At 43.5% G+C, this 23781-nt stretch overlaps 1 pseudogene; it reads right to left on the reverse strand.

The window, feature by feature from the left end:
* Nucleotides 1–15842: 15842 nt before the first annotated feature.
* On the reverse strand, nucleotides 15843–22414 carry LOC118575817 (annotated as a pseudogene).
* Nucleotides 22415–23781: the final 1367 nt, after the last annotated feature.

The raw sequence follows: 23781 nt of genomic DNA on the forward strand, positions 1-23781 counted from the left end.
TGTCTTACATTACAATGAGCATTGCATATGGGTTCTTTTCCTCCACTTTCAATCCAGAATTTTAAAAAAAAATTAGATTCACAAATTAGATTTGGTGAAAAATGCAATTGCTAAAAAGACACTTAAAGCTGGAATTATGGGGCAATCTAAATATTATTCATCACCAAAAGTAAGCATCATTTGTCTCTTCTGTGTTTACAATTTTTTTAAAAATTTTACTAGTGTGATAAATGGATCTGGGGAACCAAGAAAATGACCACCCGATCTACAGTGTTTGAGCCATGCTCTAAGTCCTGCTAAGAATTTATTCTAATGCAAAAGTAAAAGGCTGCTATGCCTTACTCTGAGTGGTCAAACCTTGGCCTCATATTACTTACTACATAGCTGGTTACTCAAAGTGGTCCACTTGATAAGCAGAATGCACTTGGGAATGCCTAGTGTAACCTTGCATACATATTTGTATTTCATTAGATGTATGTTGGCATTTGAAGAAACTGTCTCAGGTACGGTGGTAGTGAAAAATTACTTTTAGAATGCAGAAAATGAAACATTGCCGCTTATCTTCTATCATACACAGGCTCTGCACTAAACGGTCATAGATGTTAAAATGAAACCTAATACTCTGACAATGCCAAAGGACATTGTACAGAAAATACTCCCACTTCTAAGCACAGGTAAGGGTTTTCTGAATAGAACTCTCATCTAATAGAAAATAAGACCAAAAATTAACAAAAAGGAACTCATGAAATTAAGACTTTTCTTAAGGGAAAAGAAAATATAATTTAAATGGTAGCACAAAGAATATGAGAAAATCAGTGGTGCAGCAGTGACATGGAGTTAGTGTAAAAGTAATTTACTTCTGATCTGCACTATAGGACGGAATTAGTACAGGACACTGTACACAGTACCTGGTCAGAAGACTGTGGCTGCAAGGGTCATGGCCCTTTAAGATTATGCTACTAGTAACTGCTTTGTAAATGTTTCTGTTTATACAAATAACTCTCTTCAGCTCTCAGTCTCAGTCAGCGATTCTTCTTTCTTTAGTAGGGAGCAGTAAATGTACACCTTCTAATGCTGAAGTAACCATGAACACTTAAGTTCTAAATGGGGCGTGAAGATCAGCCACTCACCATAGATTTAGGGAGCATGCAGAAATAGGTCCTGCATATCGTGACTGAGGATGAGGAGACCTGGTCTGAAATGCTGTCTTTTGGACATGACATATCCATAGTTCACTCACAAGAGCTATGATCACCTGCAGCTTCAAGTAAACATCTTCAGTACTAACCTTGAATATAGCTATCTATCCTGAACCAGACAGCTGGAAGAGGGAGCCTGCTGGTGGAAGAAAAAGCTCACTATGCCTTTGTCTTTGAAAAGAAAATTTAAAAGGAAGCTAGAAATTGACCATTGATATTATTTATCAGTTTCCCGATTCTTTACCTGTCTACATCCTAGGGAAGACTGTGTAATTCCTAGTCTCACAAATTAATGAGTTTATTGAAGTTAATTAACAGGTGTATAAGAGAGGGATTACTTTCAGGAATATGAATAACTCATATGCAGTAGCATCACAAAGGCTCATATTAAAATGGGTGACTCATGAAAACCAGAAACCTGAATATCTCTACAAGACTCATCTCTTCAGCTCTCCTACTCACTACCTATATAACATTGGGAGGGGAAGAGCCTTGTTAATCTTTTAAGTTTCAGCTTTCCCAGGCATGGTCTAATGCCTGAGTCTTGCCAACCTCCTCTGTCTTTCCATAGAACTTTCTGAGCCTTAATGAAACAGTCCTACCCAGGGAAGAGCACACAAGATGGATATCCAATATCATACATGCTAGCTATATAGAATGATCAGTTTACAGTTAGCAAAATACAGCTGCATGCATACAACATGCATGTAACAATAATTAATGGAAAGAGATGTCATAAATTAGAAAAAGATCAAGGAAGAATGTAAGGAGGATCTGAAAATATGAAAGGGAAGAGAAAATAATGCAATTATCTCAAAAACATCAGAAAATTTTCATGTGAAAGAAGGGAAAATTGTTACACAACACTATCCTTTCTTTCAAATTTTAGTTGTTTCCACAAAATCACATTCTACCACGGAGCTCTGCAAAGGTATTAAAGTCATATGCCAGTTCTGACGTTCCACCCTGCCCAGTGAATTGACCCTGATCTTTGCATCTGTCCTTCCTTCATCATTTCCCAGTACATGATATTTGTGAGACCTCTGCTTGTGATAACCAAGCATCCCAATGCTTCCTTTGAGCCAGTACATCAGGAAATGATCTCTTTCAGATTTCCTTAGATTATGTAGCCTTTATTTCAAGGAGATCTGAGTAAGTACATGACTCACTTTCCCACTTCTCTAGCACTCAGATTGATCCCATTAATAGTTTACAATCTCATGAACCAAGTTGTGGCAGGATACACACAATCCTTGATCTTTTGAAAGTCTTTCCAAATCGAGCAGTTGAGAGATAGAGGACTCCCCGACTAAGACAGTATCCTTTCCTTTTGCATGCCATTTTAAGGCTCTCAAATGCAAGTTCAAACCTGGACTTTCCTTTTTTTTCTCTATAAAATGTTCAACCTAAGTGGTAGGTACCTTCTATCATCTTTATTCCAAATTGAGAATTATAATTGTGTGTCAGTGTATAGATTTTAGGACTGAGACATTTTTAACAAATACTGCAGTTTTATACATGATCTAGATTTTTTTTATCTTCCTCAAACTTTGTTTTATGATTAAATCTATTTTCTGGCTTTGTCCACATATTTCCATTTTCATTGAGAAAACTCTACAGATTTTACCTCACAACAAACATTTAGTCAGTAAGAGGTTTTGGGAACATGACAGAGAACTAATTGTACCAACCCATTGTAATCATTTCTTCTAAATTACATTTGTCACATATGGAAACAAATATAATCAATTTTTTAAATTGTTTGTTTATTTTCTGCATCTCTGTATGCTTCAAGAGGAGACAGGGACAAACTGTTGACAGCAAACTGTGTTTCTCACACTTCGATATTTTCCAAGTATTTAAATGGCTTAAAAAATACTCCTGTGGAATTGTTTTAAATGTGTTGCACTGAATTACATCTGATAACTTTTGATTAATATGATGGTATGTATTTTCCTGTGCAAACTGAAATGAATTGGTTTAGCAGTATGTCAGAACACATCAGAAAACACTTAGTTTTAAACCTCCTCTGGTATTTATCTTAATTTGTTGCTACAAATCTGTCTGGGATAAGGGTTCTGACTGAAGTACCATGTTTTCTAAAGCAGTTCCAATTTCCAAAAGTTTATAGTAGTAGTAGAGAACATAAGCCTCATCTTTTTATTTGAATTCCGTGGTGATTGGTTTCTTATCACATTACATACAACAGGAAAAGTGAGCTCAAATTGTCATAAAGAATTTTAATCTGTACATCTTCTTAAAGAGCCAATGCTATTGTACCAGGATCCAGAAGTATAGACTCTTCAGTGTCCTTCCCTGAAGGAGCTTGCACCTGAAGAATGACATCTCCTTTTCAATCCCAGTCATTCCTGATAACTAGTTCTGGGCTTCAGGAAAATCATTTAAATTACCTTGGTTTCAAGTATTTTTATTCATAACAGAAAATTTCCAGCTCCTGTTGCTTTGAGACAGTCACGGTGCTAATGTTTGTAGCAGGAATCTTAAATGGTCTTATTAATAAAATCAAACCCAAGGCCAGTTATTGGGGTGAATGCTGGAAGATCAGAGAAGCAGAACAAGCCACAGCTACCTCACCTTGCCAGTTCCTCAGCTGATCCTGTTTCCTCAGACTGGAATCCTCTGAGTCTTCATACAGAATGAATGTCAGCTGAAATGTGCTGCTCCAAAGCCTAAAAGCTTAACCAGCCAAATGCTTCTAGTTTCTGGTCCTCATGCCTTATATATCTTTCTGCTTTCTACCATCACTCCCTGGGATTAAAGGCTCACTTCTTGGGATTAAAGGTGTGTGTCACCATGCCTGACTGTTTTCAATGTGGCCTTGAACTCACAGAGATCCTGAGGGATTTCTGTCTCTGGAATGCTAGGATTAAAGGCGTGAGTGCCACCATTTTCCAGGCTCTGTATCTAGTGGCTGTCTGTTCTCTGACCCCTGATAAATTTATTAGGGTGCACAATATCTTGGGGAACACAATACCACCACAAATGTTCTGATTTTTATTGCTCTTGTTGGAGTAGTTTTCTTGAAAAGAGAATGCTAAAAGAGGATAAATTTACAAAGGAAAACAGTTTGTTACATTCAGATATTTAAGCCATTGGAGGAAAAAGAGATCCATAAAATGCTGTTGCTCTGGGTTTTTCATCAGCACTGTTTTTCTTAAACCATGTGAGCACTGGTGAAATAAGGAAAACAGCACAGCCTGCTGGTAAACCCTTGAATCTCCTGTTTATTGTTTAGCTACTATTTGATTTGGGTCCCATATACAAAAGAATAAACAAACAATGAAATCCCAACTTCCAGACCCAACACCTGAAACCTCATCCCATTTCCAGCCCTGTTTCCTTTGATTTTGTTTACATTTTGAAAATGTCAGGTTAATCATTAATTTTTATTTTTATTATTTTTAATTCTGTACAATGTATGTATGTGGGTATGTTCACATGAGTGAAAGTGAGGGCAGAGAGGCCAGAGGCATTGGATTTTCTGGAGTGGGCAGAAGTCACAGGCAGTTTTGATCTATGTTTGGGGACTGGATCTTGGGTCCTCTGTACTCCATATAGAGTAATCCATCTTAACCTTGGAGCCATCTGTTCAGTCCCTGTTTTCAACCTTATTAAAACTGCCAGTCAGGCCCAGCATGGTAGCACACATCTATCATCTCGGGCACTCAGGGAGCTGAAGAAGATGCCTGTAAATTCCAAGTTAGTCCCAGCTGCAAATCTCTAGGAGTTAGAGGCCACGTGGTTTACATAGAGATTTCTGTGAGTTTAGAGGGCAGCCCTGTCTAGGCATAAAAATCCAGGAGCTATGTAGAGAGACCCTACCTCAAATGATAGGTGATAGTTAAATAGATAGATAGATGATAGATAGATAGATAGATAGATAGATAGATAGAGATAAACAGATGATAGGTGATAGATGATAAATGAAAACATTAAATAAACATAGACATAAATTTAATTAATTTGGAACAAAACAAATAAGGAACAGCAGTGCTGGTGATCTGGCTTATGGTCGTAAGCATCACCCTGGCCTACAGGGCCTGAAGCCCTAGGCCCCATCCTCTCAGGTTTGCATAAACTGGTTGTGCTAGCCCATGCCTATAATCCCAGCACTCAGCAGCTGGAAAGAGGAAGATCAGCCCTACTCTCCCCCCCCCCTACACACTGCAGGTTGGAAAGAGGCCCCAACATTGGATGTGTGGTCTGCTGTACCAAGACCAGTGTTTCTATGCTCCCCTCTCAGACACACTCAGAAGAAACTTTATTCAGAGCCCACACAAGCCCAGACACAAAAAAGTTAACATTGATGATATTCTTTTTTGTTGTTATTGCTGACAGATTTTGTGCTTAAGGACCTCAGACCTCTAAGAAATATGCTTTCTTTGATCAGTATACCTTAAAAATAAGAATTCTCAGTTAAAATAGGGAAACTAGCACATGTACAATTTTCACCACTGTTTTTGTCTAACTAAAAAGCTCATCAGACATAACTCTGAAATACTAAAATTGATAACAAAAGTTTATGAATAGCCTGTTTGCACACCCACCTGTTGTGACTGTCTTTCACAGTCACTGAACTATCTTACACCTTGGTGAATTGTAGAAAACCTAAGAGAAAGCCAGAATACTCTTCTGTACAAAGAAATAACAGGTCACTGCCTATACACTGTTACTTTCTGATTTGCTTATATTTTTATGTGTGCATGGATATGACCCGTGTGTGTGTGTGTGTGTGTGTGTGTGTGTGTGTGTGTGTGTGTGAGAGAGAGAGAGAGAGAGAGAGAGAGAGAGAGAGAGTTTTTGTTTTGTTTATTTGTTTGTTTGTTTGTTTTTTACTCATTGTGGGCCCACCACTCAGCTCTCAAATAAATACACAGGGACTGATTCTTACTTTTCAATGCCCAGCCTTAGTTTGGCTTGCATCTAACCAGCTTCTCTAACAATTATCCCATTTCTCTTTAACTGTTTTGCTTCTGGGCTTTTTGCCTTTCTTCATTCTATATATCTTTCTTTCCTTCTTAGTCTGTGGCTGACTGTGTGGCTAGGTGGCTGGCCCTCTCCTTTTCCCTTTCTCGATCCTCCTCTTCTCTTGAGCCTAGATTTCTCCTATTTATTCTCTCTGCCTGGCCGTCCCACCTGTCCCTCTACTGCATAACTATTGGTCATTCAGCTCTTTATTGGACCAGTTAGGTGTTTTAAACAGGCAAAGTAACACAGCTTCCCAGAGTTAAACAAATGCAACACATCTTTGCTTCATTAAACAAATATTCCGCAGCATAAACAAATGTAATGCATCTTAAACTAATACTCCACAACAATATGGGCAGTCACGTGTGATATGTGAGGTGGAGGGCAGGTGGCATCCAAACTTGGTGTTGGGTGAGGGGCAACAGCAGCTCCATGCCATGATTCAGGTCTTGTTTTATTTATTGATTCATTTGTTCACTTGTTCATTTGAATTCTTATACATCATCTGGAATTTCAGCATTCATGCTCATTAATTAATTTTTAGAAAATAAAAGCCAGGGCTGGAGAGAGGGCTCAGAGGTTAAGAGCACTGGCTGCTTTCCCACAGGTCTTGAGTTCAATTCCCAGCAACCACATGGTGGCTCACAACATTAAGTATGGTGCTCTCTTCTGGCCTGCAGTGCAGGCATGCATGCAGGCAGAACACTGTATACATAATAAAAAATAAATAGAAAATAAAAGCCATCATGAAGATGGCAACCAATTCATCATACCATTATTGAGCATTGCCAGTGAAATGACACTGTTTTAGTGAGTCAAAGTCTAGATACGCAGGCCAGGCTTATTTTTAAATCTTTGTATCTTCCTCTGTTCTCATATTTGTGATGATATTGTTTCATGCTCTTGAGAGCTTGGATTTAGAGGCATGGTCATCCATGAAACCATGTATTTCTTTAATATGTGAAACTGTCAGTAAAATTACAAAAGTTTACATATCATAAATTTGTGGAGGGAAAATTTCAGTTATGTAACTTGAATATTAATTTTCAGATTTGGCTGACAAAGTATTAGAAATGTAAGCATCCAACTGTACACTACCAAAGAAACAACAGTATTTTCAGCCTGTGTATATTATGCTTTTTCTCTAGTTATTTATTGTTCTTGTAACTGTAGTTAGTTGGCAGTAGTTAGTGAATGTATTAAACAAAGACCAGCAATGCTGATAAACATCTGTTGGTGCACAATTACTTCTCTTTTTTCTTTTAAGATTTATTTATTTATTATGTATACATTATTCTGCCTGCATGTGTCCCTGCATGCCAGAAGAGGGCACCAGATCTCATTACAGGTAGTTGTGAGCCACCATGTGGGTGCTGAGAATTGAACTCAGGACCTCTGGAAGAACAGCCAGTGCTCTTAACCACTGAGCCATCTCTCCAGCCCCCACAATTACTTCTTACAGCATACATTTTTCTCTGTATGTTAGTATTTTGTGTTAAAACTCTGCCTACAGAACACTCAGCAAGACAGTATATGAAATATGTATGCTTTTTATAAGAAATAATAATGAAGGAATATTGTTGAAATTATTAAGGCCACTCCACGTAGTTAAAAGGGAGGTTTATTTTGTGGGGTAACTTACAAATGAAGGGGTAGGTTACAGGGTCTGGCAAGGGTATAGCGCAGTCCGGCGGTGTTCTCTGGAGAACTCTGCTCGGTCTACCTCCAGCGTCCAGAGTCCGGGAACCAAGAGAGAGAGAGCTCCTCCCGATCCTTGGTCTTCTGCTTCCTCCTCCACCCCGCCTTGTGGGCGTGACCATTACTGAAGCCTCAGTGGGGGTTGGAACTTCCAGGCCAATGCTGGGATGGCTATCCACTACAGAGGAAAATGGAAGTGTGCCTCAGTGGTAGGATATATGCCTTGGTATATATGTACTCTTGATTAGAATCCTCAGTATACATAAGTAGTATAGATTGATGGATAGGCAGATGATACACAGATGATAGATAGATAGATAGATAGATAGATAGATAGATAGATGATTGATAGATAGACAGACAGACATGGTGACCTACTGGATTTGTTAACTTTCTGTCACTCTGACCAAGTATCAGACAGAAACAAATTAAGGATTGAAATACTTGTTTCAAAATTAAATCCAAAGATTGTGATTTCAAAGGATTTTTTTGTTTGTTTTTTCGAGACAGGGTTTCTCTGTAGCTTTGGAGCCTGTCCTGGACTATCTCTGTAGAACAGGCTGGCCTCGAACTCACAGAGATCCACCTGCCTCTGCCTCCCGAGTGCTGGGATTGCAGGCGTGTGCCATCAACGCCCGGCAAGATTTCAAAGGATTTTGTTAATGGTTACTAGGCCCTGAAAAAATGAGAAGAACATTATGATGACAGTTTGTTCTTTCTACTTCATGCTTATGGCTCAAGATAGGAGCTTTTAGCATCCTGTTCCAGCTGCCATGCCTGCTTGCTGCCCTGACTCTGACATAACAAACTCTAAGCCTCTGTAACTACAAGCCAAAGTAAACGATTTCTTCTGTGTGTTGCCTTGGTCATGGTGTTTTATCACAGCAACAGAAAAGTAACTCATATGAGAGCTCACCAGACCTTTAGTCACCATTCTCTTCCCTGACAATCTTAGATGTTTGTAGTAAACCCACTGCATCTCTGTCTCTGTCTCTCTCTCCCTCCCACCCTTTCTCCCTCCCACCCTCTGTCTCTCTCTCTGTCATACACACACACACACACACACACACACACACACACACACACACACCAGGAATCATTGCTTCATCTTTCTTTTTAAAAATATTCTCAAACTTGCTGAAGAATCATCCTAATATGTCAGCAGACACACTCCATATTTCTGACAGGCCTCAAGAGGAAACGTCAATACAATATTGGCATAAAACTTCAACTAAGATAATTATTTCCCAATTATTTCATGTAGAACTGGGTGACAAAGTGTAGTTAGAGTTTTCCTGCCTGGCCCACAGTCAGAACAAATCTCTCTTACCCACCAGGCCCATAGATGCTCAGACCCATCTAAGTAAACACACAAAACTTATATTGCTTACAAACTGTATGGCCATGGCAGGCTTCTTGTTATCTACTTCTTCTATCTTAAATTAACCCATTTCTATTAATCTATAATTTGCCACATGGCTCGTGGCTTACCAGTACCTTACATCTTTCTTGTCAGGGTGGTAGCTGGCAGTGTCTCCCTGCCCAAGCCTTTACTTCCCAGAATTCTCCTCCTCCTTGTCCCGCCTACCCTGTCCTTCCTTCCTGGCTACTGGCCAATCAGCACTTTATTTATTTTAACCAATCAGAGCAACGCATTTGATATACAGACCATCCCACAGCACTTCCCCTTTTCTATTTTCAAAAAGCAAGGTTTTAACTTTTTTATAGTAAAATTTCAGATAACAAAACAATTATCAAGCAAGAATTACAGTTACAATATTAAAGAAGATATCTTATCTATCTTATATTAGTGAGTCTAAGGTTTTATATCTAACTTATCTTTTATCATAATTGAGAAAATTATAACTATCTAGGAACAACAGCTGCAGAGAGACATTGGACAACAGACAAAACTCCTGAACTAAACTGGTTTATTTCAAAGATGTGTTGACCTCAGAATGGAAAGCTGGATATGTCTTACGTTGGGAAAGGGGTTTTGCTTTTGTTTCTGCAGGAGAAGAAAAGCTATGGATACCAACGAAATTAATAAAAATTCGATTCAAACAGGAGAAGCCCCTTGGTGAGGAGAATTAAAAGATCATCCACCAATGTGACATCTCTTCAAGTTGTAAGAAAAATTTAACAATCAAAGGTTGGGATAGGGTTCTGTTTTTGTCTTTCCAGGATAGTGGAAATACCCATCTTCCTGACATCATAAGGCCTTGGATATCCGGATGTTTACAGCAGAAAGAAAGAATCTATTGGTACCAATCTACACAGGTTAAATATCACTGTCTAACATCTGTATCTCTATTAATCTAGGATAGTTGTGGTTCCAATTCAATTATAAACCAAGCTGACTTTGGAGATGGAATTGGCTCACTTCTTCTCTAAACCTAAGCATATTGATAAAAGAAAAGGTTGAGAGATTCTTCAGTCCCATATCAGGAGAGCCCTCTGATGTGAGACAGAAGGAAACCAATAATAAGGGACCATTGTCTTCAAGATTCTAATTCTCTCCATGCTTACTCTTGATTTCTCAGAATCCTTTCTTACATGTCATGTCATCTTTAAATCCAAACCTTCCATCCTGATAAAAAAAAATAAGTTTTTCCAATAGCAATCTCTAAAATCACTAGAAGGAAGATGGGTACCCAACAACTCCACCCAATCCAGAATGATGCCATGGTAATCGTCACCATATTACACTTCTTACCAGAATTTCAGACAATCTTACCCAATACTCTGAGAGTTGCTGCAGAATCTACAGTTAGTATAACTGAGATTTAATTATCTGAGCTTTCTCACAATACCCAAAAGAGATACCATCGCCCCCTAAACAGCAGGAAGCAAATCTAAGAAAACAACACCCCTTCTCCCTAAGGTTTCATATTTCTCAGGGTTATGGATGATGGTTCTAGGGTTGGGGGTGGAAGAAACTGTTAAACTCAGTACTCTCCTTAAGGAAAGAAAATATGTCTCAAAAAAAAAAGAAAAGAAGAAATGGAATGGATAGGTATAAGATATTATGGTAGACTATTTTACACATTAGTAAACTAATTTAGTAAAATAGCAGCCTTAGATAATTTGCACTGTAATTTGCACTGTTATGAATTCTTATATGTTGATGATACAAATATGAACTTTTTATATTCCTGTTTAAGATAATTTGTATATTGATACAAATACAGAACTATGTTTATTATAATGTACACATATTTTTACTCTTATTTGAAATATTTGTATATTGATACAAATGTAAATTCATATGTCATACTGTAACTGTATGTATGTTCTACTTCTGTTTAAGATATTCTGATATATATTTAGGATTATTATCATATTGCATATTGCACTACACATTCCTACCTCTGTTAAAGATATTTTGTGTATTGTCATAATTTTAAAGTCATTGTACTTTTACTGTACATTTGCTTACAAACTGTTTGCCTTGGTTATATAAAGCCTTAGTCCTTAGGTTGTTTAGGTAGATAAGACTTATAGATTTATTGTCACCTATACTTGTCATCTCTATAATTATGTTAGTTAGGTTATCCAGATTTATAAATACATAGGTCGGATGGACAGGTAATCTTCAAACACTTCATGGACCTAGAGAATATGGCATTTAAATAACTTAGAATTCTATTGATGTGAGACACAATTGCTCCTGGCAGCACCAATTTGATCCTGAGAGAATGTTGGGGTTCTAAGACATTTCCATTTGGACACATAATGGCCTACTGGGCAAAGAACTGCCCTTGCCTCAACTGCTGACAGTACGAATGCTGTCCTTTCTGGATAAGCAGAACACACGGGAAGTGACCTCTGTACTTTGCCAAGACAGGGTAAGATGGTCTTTCAGAATTCCTGCTTCTGAAAATGGTCTGTCAGTTACTCTAGGCCTGTAGCCAATTTGAATGCATCAACGATGCTGAGAAACATTAGGTGACTGTCCAGGCTGCCAACTGTCTCTGTCTACTCTTGCAAGACTCCTGAAAGTTGCTTGCGTCCTTCTCCCGTTTCTCAGGTATTAGTATATTCCTTCTCCGGTCTTTGATGACGTTGAAGACTAGCAGTTATAGTTACAACTTAGGATATATATAATATCTTAGATAGAATATATTAAGTATTACATCAGGTTCTTTAGGATAGGACATATTTTGGAATGATCTTTGTAACATGCCACCTACCCACACTCTAGACTTCCCTGGATTTTAGTATGTGTTTTTTGCTTGATATTGTTTGCATTGATTGTAGTTCCAACTTATCTATGTCATTATCCCTCTTTACTCCTGGATAATGTTTGTTAACCATTTCTTTGTATATAGTCTTGTATTAGGTTAGAACCTTCTTATTTAGACAAAAGGGGGAGATGTAGTGGGTATCCATTCCAGTCTTGGCCTGGAAGTTCCAACCCTCATTGAGGCTTCAATAATGGTCATACCTACAAGGCAAGGCTAAGAAAGGATGCTAAAGACCCAGGATCAAGAGGAGAGGCCTCTCTTGGTTCAAGGACCCTGGATACTGGAGGTATACTGAGCAGAGTTCTCCAGAGAACACCTCTGGATTGCACCATACCTTTCCCAGACCCTGCAACCTATCTCTTCATTTGTAAGCTACCCCACAAAATAAACCTCCCTTTTAACTACATGGAGTGGCTTTAATAATTTCACCAATAACAAAGCATAGTTATGACTAACTAAAATGAGAACATTTTTTCCATAGACAACATCCTGAGGCACCTGTCTCCAAAATGAGAGTAATTTTGTGAATTATAATGGTCATCATGGTTGCTGCAGTTTCCCATATAACATATAATATCCAATGCATTCAACTAATTTGCCACATTTAATGATGCCTTCTCAAATATATACCCCTTTAAAAATATTGGGTACTATATTACATACATACATACATACATACATACATAATACATGCCATATAATATCACTTAGGGCCAGAATTGACCAGAAACAGAGCTGTCACAATATACAATATGGGTGATATATAGTGTATTGAATAATATACAATATGGGTGACATATAGTGCATTGATGTGATAATCTATAGGAAAAAAGAAAAGTGGTATGTCCACGCCACTGGACCTGCGAAAATGGGAACACATAGGAGGGCACCCAGGGAGGGAAAATGGTGGTATTGGGTACACATACCCCCTTCTTTTCCCTGTTGTATAGTACTTCCCCTACTAAGAAACTCCAACTCCACACACCAAGCTGATGATGGCCTGTGTGCCCTCCCCAGACTTAGAGCAAGGAGGTGTGGGACACAGCAGTGACAGGGCAAATGCTCAGACCTCCAGACACTGAAGACATACAGAAAGCAACCAAGGTGGGCAGTCCTGGGCATTAGAAAGATCCCACATCCCCACAGATCATAGTATGCCTTTTCCTCAGAAGTCTAAAGATACTTTCAACACTGAGCTGGACCCAACTTGATGAGCTGCCATTGCCAACCCAGGATGACAGCCAGCCATAGGCCAGTGTTAATAAGCAGGAGTGTCAGACTGTGAGCAAGACTATTTTTAAGGCTACACAGAGGACACAAGGAAACAACCACCATCACCACCACCCATGTCCAAAAGGCAAGGAAGTTGGGTAAAGAGACTCCTCTGGATCAAAGGAGACTAGACACAGCAGAAGGAACCTAACTTCAATAGGACATGGGAGATCTGAGTGGCAGGCTCAGGCCCTTTCGCTACCTCCTCCTGCCTGGTCACTGTCACCAGGTGTCTTCATGGCTCTGAGTCCTTGGCATGACGGCTGTTTGGCACCTCTTGTTAGGTTGCTGTAGGCGGGACCAACAGACATCCAGACCTATAGCATCCTCTCTACATAGTCCTAGGTGTCTGAGAACTTGTTATGTAGACCAGGTCTGGTCTCAAACTCCTAGACCATCTGGCTCTGCTTCTCAAGTGATGCGATTAAAGGCATTCACTATCAGTGTACACTGTTTAGACCAGGGATTTTGCCTTCCTTCCCATAGAGGTTACCACATATAATTGAGCATCCTTTGTCCTCATAGGATCGCTCCTCTGGCAAGGTTGCCAGGGGGCTGAACAGTCACAGAGTACTTCCTATGCACCCTCATGGTTCCCTCCTATGGACACCAACTCTCTTGAATCCTCTCCTTGGCACCTTTAAACTGGTAACCCTGAGGTTCTGACAGGCACTTTGGATCACAGGCAGGCACGCCCAAGCCCAGCTGCCCTCACCCTGGGAATGAAAAGCTAAGACAGTTTGTCTCCATGGGGCCAGCACTTTGCTCTAGGGACCAGCCAGCAGCTAAGACTTCCTCACCAGCTATTATCCCCAACCCTCCAAGCGACAAACCTCAGAACCAGTCCTCACAAGTAGTGAGGATATAGCTGCACAGGTCCCAGAATGGAAGATAAGAGGCTCAGGTGAAAACCAGAAATGATTATCTCTTTATTTTTTGGAAAGCAAGTTGGTTGCATTAACAAAACCACATCTGCCAATATAGGCTGACAAACCAAATGTGTTGGGCTCTAAGAACAGTCACCCTGAGCCACAGTCCTGGCCCTGCTAGCTGAGAGGCAAAGGATAGCCACTAAAGCCTGGGTCCAGGAACAGGACAAAAAATTTAAAAAAGTGAATTCACTGCTTTTTCTTCCAAATTTTGAAACATAATAGTCAAAACTATAAAACGAGGAAGCAACACATAAGAAGTGTTAAGCCTATGGCAAATACAACTTGTAACAACGCAATAAATTATATATACACAGATACAAACTTCCAGCGTCTATTAACATCTGAACCTTCATGCAAGACCATCCCAGCCCTGTGCACAGGCCCCTTACCAAGCAATTAGAAGAATCTATGTGAAAATACCAGCTCACCTTGAAATTTAAAACAAACAAACAAACAAACAAAAACTCCCAGAGAAGGGGCCTACAAAAATCTAATCACCAAAGAAGGGTCAGAGGAAATAAAATGTGCTCCCTGGAGCCTGCTCTAACTGTGAGGGCTCTTGAGCTTCCAGGTACCACCACCAGCCTTGGTGTGGGTCAGATGCACATTCTCAGCAACACCCCTAAGTCTAGCATAAGCCTCTTCAGCTACTAATACGTTACAACTTAAAATTCTGCCATACTCTAGCTGAATTCTATAAGCCTATGTTGGGAGATTGGTATTCCTGGAGTTGATAATAGCTTTACAAATATGAAGGTCCATCTACAAACCAAATTGCAGTGCCAGAAAAGCCCCTGCTTCTCAACACGTTCTTGCCATTTCACAGGTGAGCCCCAAGGGGTATACTGCTCTTGAGCCTCAGTTTTTCCCTTCTCCACATAGAAATAGACCTATGTGCATATATATCACACACAACGTCTACCTGTATAAATGTACATTTCCTTCTGGAATAAACTTTTTTGATAGAAGTTAATGACTCCCAACTTCAGATATCCATAATTTCAGTCTCTGGGGGCCAAATTGGGAAGTTGGAAGCCTGGGGGTGGGGAGCTGTGACTCACTCCAGGCACACGGTATCATTCAGGAGGGAGGCTTACCACATTGAGCAGAGCTTCCCTGCAGGATCAGCTTTGGGTACAAGACTAAAGCCCACCCTGAACTCAAAGTCCAGCTCTCTCTACAATGGTCCCTGCAAGGTGACAGTGGGGAACAAGGGTGCCAGAACCACAGGATTGCATGGGGTGGGCCCTCTCATATTCTACATTTGGTGTTCCTGGCCCTGGCCAGTCAGCAATGCATGGTCCCAAGGGGATGCTGCACACAGGAGCCAAAGATGCATATGCACGCATGTGTACACACACACACACACACACACACACAAGTCTCATCTATTTTTCATCCTTCACATTGGTCCAGCTGGGGTCCACCATGCACCAACAGTAGCAGGGTAAGCTAGAGTCCTCATAAGCATTAGCTGGAGCTTGGTCTGTGGGACTCTTGGTCCCTCACATCTGAAGTGTCCAATTCCTGGGTTGGGTTGTGGGTAGCAGTTCGTGGGTGAACAGTCATCGCTAAGGAGCTGGGGCTACTGGTATCCTCACCACCTGGCAAGTACTGCTAAAAAGGTATCGATAGGTCCAGGTATACCTGTTGGTGGAAAAGGCTATAGGACCATACCTTAGCATGCGCCCCCTTAATCCCACAGCCATCTGTGTTAAGGCTGTACCCCTAAGAGCTCATTCCACCACTGGAACTTGAAGGAACAACATGCACAGGAATCAGAGAAGGCAGAGAGGGCAGGATTGAGTGGTACTCACATTGGGTGAAGTCACAGTAAGGATGCCATCCAAATCCTCTACCAGAAGATTGAAGGTGGGCCTCTGTGAAGGCACTGCATGCCAACATTGCCGCATGATCACATACCTGTACCAAGTACGGCTGTGGTCTCCTGGTCTGCTGCCCTTCCCTACCAGCCCTCTACTCATCCCAGGGACCCTGGTAGGAATCCAGCGACTCCCAGGGACTGAATAGAGGAGTGAGTAAGGAATGCTTTGCTCACAGGTCATGTGTGCAGTTGGCAGGCTTGTCCATTCAGTAGCCCTCTTTCAATAGCTTGAAAAGGTCTTCTGGTGGGATGCCAGGATATGGTGAGCCCCCCAGTGTAAAGATCTCCCAGAGAAGGGCTCCAAAGGACCAGCTGCAAGGGAGTGAGGGTAAAGGGCCTATTACTCCTGGCCCATTACTGCAACACTCCTACATTAGGACATGTCAACAATGGGCAAGGTGGGGCACCAGGATGAGCGGAATGCCAGGGTTATGCTGTTGGCCCAAGTGAGGGGACAGAATAGAGTCTGAGAGGACCAGACCCCTAAAGGTTGTGATACGTGTGACTTGGGTCTTGCTGTCCCCACTCTCTACCCCCATCCTATGTTGGGACACATACACATCACTCTGGTGGGTGTAGACTTGGTCAAACAGGGACTCTGGTGCCATCCATTTCACAGGTACCCAACCCTGGGCAGAGGGAGAGGTGTTGGCTGTCAGATGTCCCCTGGAGCACTGTACCCCAACAACCCTGAACTGGGGCTCACATTTGTGGTCCTCCTATAGTATTCCAGACTGTGCACATCACGAGCCAGGCCAAAGTCTGCAATCTTCATCACATTGTCCTCAGTCACTAGCACGTTTCAGGCAGCCAAGTCTCTGTGAATACACTGAGGAGGCATGAAAGGAACCTGGGCTAAGTTGACATCTCCCCAGCCCAAGCAAGCCTGATGCCCACTCTTCCACCCAAAGAGACCCCACTTGGCCTGTGCTCCACCTCTGTTCACCTTCTGAGAAGCCAGGTACTCCATGCCCCGAGCCACCAGATAGGCACATGACAACAGATCTTTGCAGGTAAGCTGTTGTTCTGCCAGTCTGGAGGTGTGAGAGTGGTCTATGCCTGGGAGCCTTTGTGCCCATAGCAACTCCTCTAGGTTGCCCTTGGCTGCATACTCCATCAGCACATACAGTGGCCCTGGCAGCACAGGCACCTCAGAGATGTGTGAGTAAGAAGCCCCAATCTAATAGTCCACCCACTTGCTGCACCTACCTCCCTGTGTGCAGGCTCCCAGCAGGTTGATAATGTTCTTGTGCTTGCCAATAATTTCATCATCTCCATCTCAGACACCAGCGCCAACAAGTCCTGGTCACTGGCATTATCTGTGGTAAGAGTAGGGGTGTCAGGTGATGGCCCCATAGTCCCCAAATGCCCTGTATTACCTCTCTCCCTTCTTACTTTTCAGCATTTTCACAGCCACAGTGACAGGCTTGGCAGTGCTGTCCATGTTAATGCCAATAGCCTCTGCCATAAAAATCTGGCCAAAGCAACCTTCTCCCAGAGGACTGCCGAGTGTCAACCTGGCCAAAGAAGCAAAGGCAGTGAGTATGTGCCTAGTAACTGCAGCCCTCATGGCCCTGTGCCACTGCATCCATAGACAGAGTAACCCCTGATATCTCACCCTGGACCCTACCTCAGGAGTATTTCATCCCCCCTCCAACAGGCTTCTGCCTGGTAGCCATCTATCCCCCAACCACGGAACCCCACCAAGTACATTGTGTCCCTCACCAGCACTAACCGAGTTCTAGATATTTCCCACTTTGGGTCAGTAGGCAGCTCAAGCTCAGAACTATTAGCCATAACAGTATGTTCTCTTGAGAATGGGTGGACGAGGTGGACCAGGGGTATATCAGAGTTCTCGGAGAAGTAGGACTCCACGGTCACCTGCTTGGATCATTGGGAATAGGTTGGTGCCACACGATGGGTATGCTGAGCACTGGAAAAGAGTTGATGTGATATCACTCCTAGGCCAGGTCTATGTGAGTCAGAATGTAGGGCCAAGAAGAGGGATGCACATACAGTGGTTACTGAAGACTCAAACTTGTTTTGTATTTCAGAGTAACTTGGGGTCCATGTGGAAAAGAGGACCAGGGAATGATCAGCCCATCTGACTGCAGAGAAATGTCTCCTGGCAGGCCCCAGGCACTGATGGGACTCTAGGAGCCTCAAGGCAAGACAGAAAGATCAAAATCTGGTATCTATTTTCAGTTACCTGTCGCTCGGGTGTAAATCGAGAACTCCTGTGAACAGTGGGAGAGCTCAGGCCCTTTCTTGCAGCTCTATGCAGGTAGCAGAGTGTCACAGTTGCCGCCATCAAAATTGAGAGGGAGAAGCCTACCCAGAAGCTGATGGTGCCTATGGATAAGCTGCCAGCCTCATTACCCTCTGCCAGCTCTCTCTCAGCTGCAAAGACATGAATGTTGGGGCTTTATCTGGCCTTATGGGACTTCCCATCAGGCTGAACCCCAGGCATCTGTGGGGAAGGGACCCTGGATACTCAGAGCTGAGTTACCTATGTCCCCCATTCACCTTGGTGGTCAAAAACTTCTGTGAGTCAGTAGGGGCAAGACTCAGGAGAGACGTTTGGCAGAGCCAGAAGCACCCACACCACCCACAAGGCTCCCAGGAGATCCCAAAGCCTCAAGGCAGGACTGTGGAAACCCAGCTGGAGGATTGAGGGTGAGGCCTTTGCAAGACCAAGATGGGGCAGGTTGGCGTTCCCATACCAAGCACAAGACCAGGGTGATTACCACAGGATGGACTATAGTAAGTCATAAATGGCCCCCTGCTGTCCCTGGAAGCTTTGTTATGTTCTGAGGCAGCACCACAAGAGGACAAACACAGCAGCAGCAGAAGCAAGTACCTGGAAGCACCTCCAGCCATGCAGAGCGATGGGAAAACCCAAAATAATTGCCTGCCAGGCAGGTATATTCCCCTGAGTCCTCAAAGGTGATATTGTGCCAGGACAGAACTTCTAGCTTCTTGTTGGCAGTGTTAATGCCTGATATCTACAAAGAGAGAACAGCAAATAATAAGCAAGCACCAGCACTTCGCTTTGGGTACCACAGCACAGTCCACATGGAGATGATGCAGTTAGGCTTCAAAGGAAATGACACCTTTGCTACCACCACAGCCCTACCACAGCCATGGAGGCTCAGGGCCCTCTGCATCCTGTACCAAGCCACTGAACCTGAAGTCAGTCTCTTGATTGGTAGGCAATTCCCTGTCCCAAGGTGAGCAACAGGCAGGGGGGAAGCATGGCGCTACAAAGAGGCAACATGAAGAGTTAGAGCAGAAATAGGAGATATGCAGAAAGAAAGATGAGCAGACAGATGTATGGACTTGAAGCCAGAGGCATCAGTGTCAGCCAGAGAGGGGTAGAAAGTCTATGTTCTCAAACAGCACAGGGCTCAACCACTGGCAGGTTCTAAGGACCTTCTTAGCATGCAAGTGAAGTATGAAAGAGGATGCACAGGCCTGAGAGGCTTTGAAGGAGGAAGTAAGTCAGTGCTGGCTGGGAACTACTACTGTTATCAAGGCATCACAAGTAGAATGTGAGTCATAGGTAGGATCAAGCAGGAAAGGGGTGGTGCAAGGCATTTGGGCAGGTACACAGCTGGGATACTGGAGCTGGAGCTTAGCAAGCCAGGTAGGCACAGAACAGTCATCACCTGCTTAAGGCCTGTGAATATGCAGCCAAAATGCCTTCTCAGCCATGCCTATGAAATTGATGGCTCAGCAGACTATCCCACTCTGACACATTTGCTGGATGGAGTTGTGCATCTGCCTCCAGAATCTCACTGATCCAGGACAGTGGGGACATCCCAAAGCCAGCTCCAGAAGAACATGAGGACAAGGAGGGGCAAGGGATATCCCAAAGAATGGGCTGGGGACCAGGCAGCAACACCTGGAAGGCTCCCTGCAGGGAGGGACATAATGGCAGTGATAGCTGTGGTTTCCCAGACTGACCTCCTCTGTGTCCACTCTACACACACACACACACACACACACACACACACACACACACACACCACAGTGGGGATCACACTGGACATGACTCTAGTGGCCTCTCTCAATATCCAGGATTCCAGCTCCTGCCAACACCTGTTCCTCTCCCCAACTAGATTTTCTTGTCTCTCAACAGATGTTTTTCTCTGGGCTTCCAGTGCTGCAAAGTCTGAACTCTCAAGTGGTCCCCACCTGAAGCCATGGAACAAAGCTACAGACAGAGGGAGGCAGGACAGAGCCAGTGAAGGCAGGATATATCCAGTGTTACTGTGCAGGCAGCTGGGGAGTTGATAGCCAGTCCTCTAGGGTCCACAGGGTACTAGCTCAGCAGACATCCTCCTGCCCTGAACCACCACACCTGTCACTCAAAAGAAGCCTTCTGCAGGCCCAGTCCTCGGAGCAGACAGAGAAACAATCCCATGGCAGGGCACAAGTAACACAGAGCCTGCCTGGAGCTCAGAGCAGGTTTTAAGCACTGAGATTCATCTGCACCTTCTCAGAAGCTCCAACACATGGGGCCTAAGCCCCAAGGTATCCTTCAGCCAAAGAAGGACTTATGGACCAGGGCCAAGGCACTCCCAGACAACCCATCCACCAAGCCACCTGCCAACAGCAAAGCCCACCTTGAGTACAGTGACGTAGGGCGTGCCATCAGAGCCCATCTTGCTGCCATTCACTTCAACATGCTTCAGCCACTGGATGTGTGGTTGGGCATCACTATATACCTTGCAGTAGAACTCTACATCACTGCCTAGAATGGCTGTCTGGTTCGTTGGCAGCTCAGCATGCAGGATGGGCCGATGTGGGAAGCGCTCTATAAGACACAGCTAGGTCAGGTGCAGTGGGTCAAAGGGCCCAAGGTTAACCTGCCTTAATCACCCAGCCTGGCTATTGGTGAAATTATTAAGGCCACTCCACGTAGTTAAAAGGGAGGTTTATTTTGTGGGGTACTTACAAATGAAGGGGTAGGTTACAGGGTCTGGCAAGGGTATAGTGCAGTCTGGCCATGTTCTCTGGAGAACTCTGCTCGGTCTACCTCCAGCGTCCAGAGTCAGAGTCCACTCTGAAATCTCATACAAGCCCTTATGCCTGCTCTCCTCACCCACACACACTCATAAGATTCATTACCCTGTTTTCCCAATAATTTTGTCTCTCTGATTCCTCTCAACACCTTTCCCACTCTACCCTAGAAGGCCCCAGATGGTCTGAGTACTCAGTCAACACCAGCCGAGTCTCAGAGTCACAGCCACCTCCACATACAATGTCTGGACCCATGATGGCCTTCATGGACACACATACATTCTCTCTCTCCTACCACAGTTCTAGGCCATAATATGGGCACTGCCATCCATGTGCCCTCATTACTCACACCCAATCTGTGATGCCCCCTTTACAACATATGCCTCAGCATGGTACTCCTCCCCTCCTGCTGGCTGGAAGTAGCCACTAGTCCCCTTAATCCTTGTGTCTACTTACTCACCAGTGGCAACCTGAGCTCCCTGCCTGGCTTACTGGCACTTGTGATGCTCCTTTCCACCAGGGTCCATACCAAAATTCCTGCAGAGCTGCCTTGCCCTCTCACTGCTCCTGGAACACTGTCCACCTGTAGCAGTGTCCTATAACAACCAGAGTACAGGAAGGAAGCAGCCTGACCCTGATTAGCTCAGTGCGCCTAGGTTCTGATCTCACCTGTGTCATCAGCCACATCCTCTGCATCTTTATCATCTGCTGCTCCCTAATTTTGGAATCCACTGCTCTCCACATTCAGGGCCCACTGCTCCCTGCCTTTGGGATACTTCCTTTGTAACACCACTCATTCAGACAGCACATACATGGGGGTATCCCCTACTCTCTATCTTCAGCCAACAACACTCTTGAACCAGAGATGCTGTAGCCACCCTGCCTAGGACTGCCATGACTTCCCTGGCTATGCAGCTGCTCAACATATTTGGCAGCCTCAGCCACCAAGCACTTACCTGTCACACGCACTGTGAAACGGCACATCGTACCCCGAGTGAGCTGCTGATGACAGATGTAGACCCCGGCATCCTCATAGGAGGCATTCAGCACTTGTAGCCTCTGGGGTCCCACTAGGATGCGGTAGGAGGCTACCAGCCTTGTGCCATCCTTAGACCAGACAGTGCAGCCTGTGGAGACACCTCCAGGCAGAGAGCAGATCAGCTCCATGGTGTCCCCACTGCCAAAGGCCACCTGTTCCTGCTGGAGAGGCTCAGGCCCTGGGACCTCTGTGGATGAAATGGAAAGCTGTGAAAGAGTCTTCAAAGTAGCATGCTGAAAGCCCCACACTTTACTTTGCAAACACACTAGCAAAGGCTGTGGCAGGCAAGTGAGGGGCATGCTCCTGGGGCTTGGGGTCTTGCTAGACAATGTTCAAACCAGGAATGGGCAAACTATTTCTGTAAGAGTCCAGTGGCATCAGTATCTCAGCTCTGTCAATGGTCTGTGCTAAGGCTTCTGGCTCTGTCCTGCAGGAGAAAGCTGTCTTCCAAAGATGATAGGAAAGATGCACAGCAGCCCTCCCAGTAGTTGAAAGATCTCAAAGTGTCTCGAAGGGTGGGGGCAGTTCTATGGTACATCACCTGCCTGGAATACCTGAAGCCTTATGCACATTCCCAGCACCAGCAAAACAGTCCCCATTTTTTCTTCTTCTGATTCTTCCACTATTTGGAAATGTACAATCAATCCTTAGCTCACAGGAGGGCACATAAACAAGTGAGAGACAGGCTGTTGTTCTCTGGCCTCCAGATCAAAGATCAAGGAAAGGCTAAGGAGCCCTTTCATGGCCTTCTTAGCACCCAACCCACATCTTATTCTAAAACAGTTAGATAAAGAGGAAGCAGAAATCTTGAGTGTGGTAACTCATATACTCAGAAGGCTGAGTCAGGAGAATTGACACGAGCTCACGGCTAGCCTGGGCTACAATGTGAGACTGTGTCACAAACAAAATAAAAATAAATGAAAAGAGAGAATAAAGCTGGGTGGTATTGCATACCTTTAATCCCAGCACTCAGGAGGCAGAGGCACGTGAATCTCTGGGTTTGAGGCCAGCCTGGTCTACAGAGTGAGTTTCAGAACAGCCAGAGGTACACAGAGAAACCCTGTCTTGAAAAACAAAAAACAAAAAGAAAGAAACACATAAAGTTAAAAAAAGAAAGAAAGAAAAGAGGGAAGACACAGGGTCATTCAAGAATGTGATTGGGCAGAACTTGCTTGCATATACCACAAGAGTTCTATTCATAATAGGTACACATTTCTACCAGCAGCAGAAGTATACCAGTTGGGAGGGCCTTGGACTGAGGCAGTCTATCACTTACAGTTTATATACCCACTAGACACAACAGCCAGTTAGGAAAACAGGACAGACAAACATTAAGGACAGCAGTCTGGATATTACTCAGGTCAGGAGTCTAGGGGGTCCATAAGAGCTCACGGGGTGTCTGAGGACCTGGGAACCCCATTTCACAAATGAGGACCATGCTTTGGCCAGGGGACATCAGAGTGGCCATGTGAGCCACTTGGAGCTAGAATCACAG

Source organism: Onychomys torridus, unplaced genomic scaffold (genome assembly GCF_903995425.1).
Source record: "Onychomys torridus unplaced genomic scaffold, mOncTor1.1, whole genome shotgun sequence".
Lineage (NCBI taxonomy): Eukaryota > Metazoa > Chordata > Mammalia > Rodentia > Cricetidae > Onychomys > Onychomys torridus.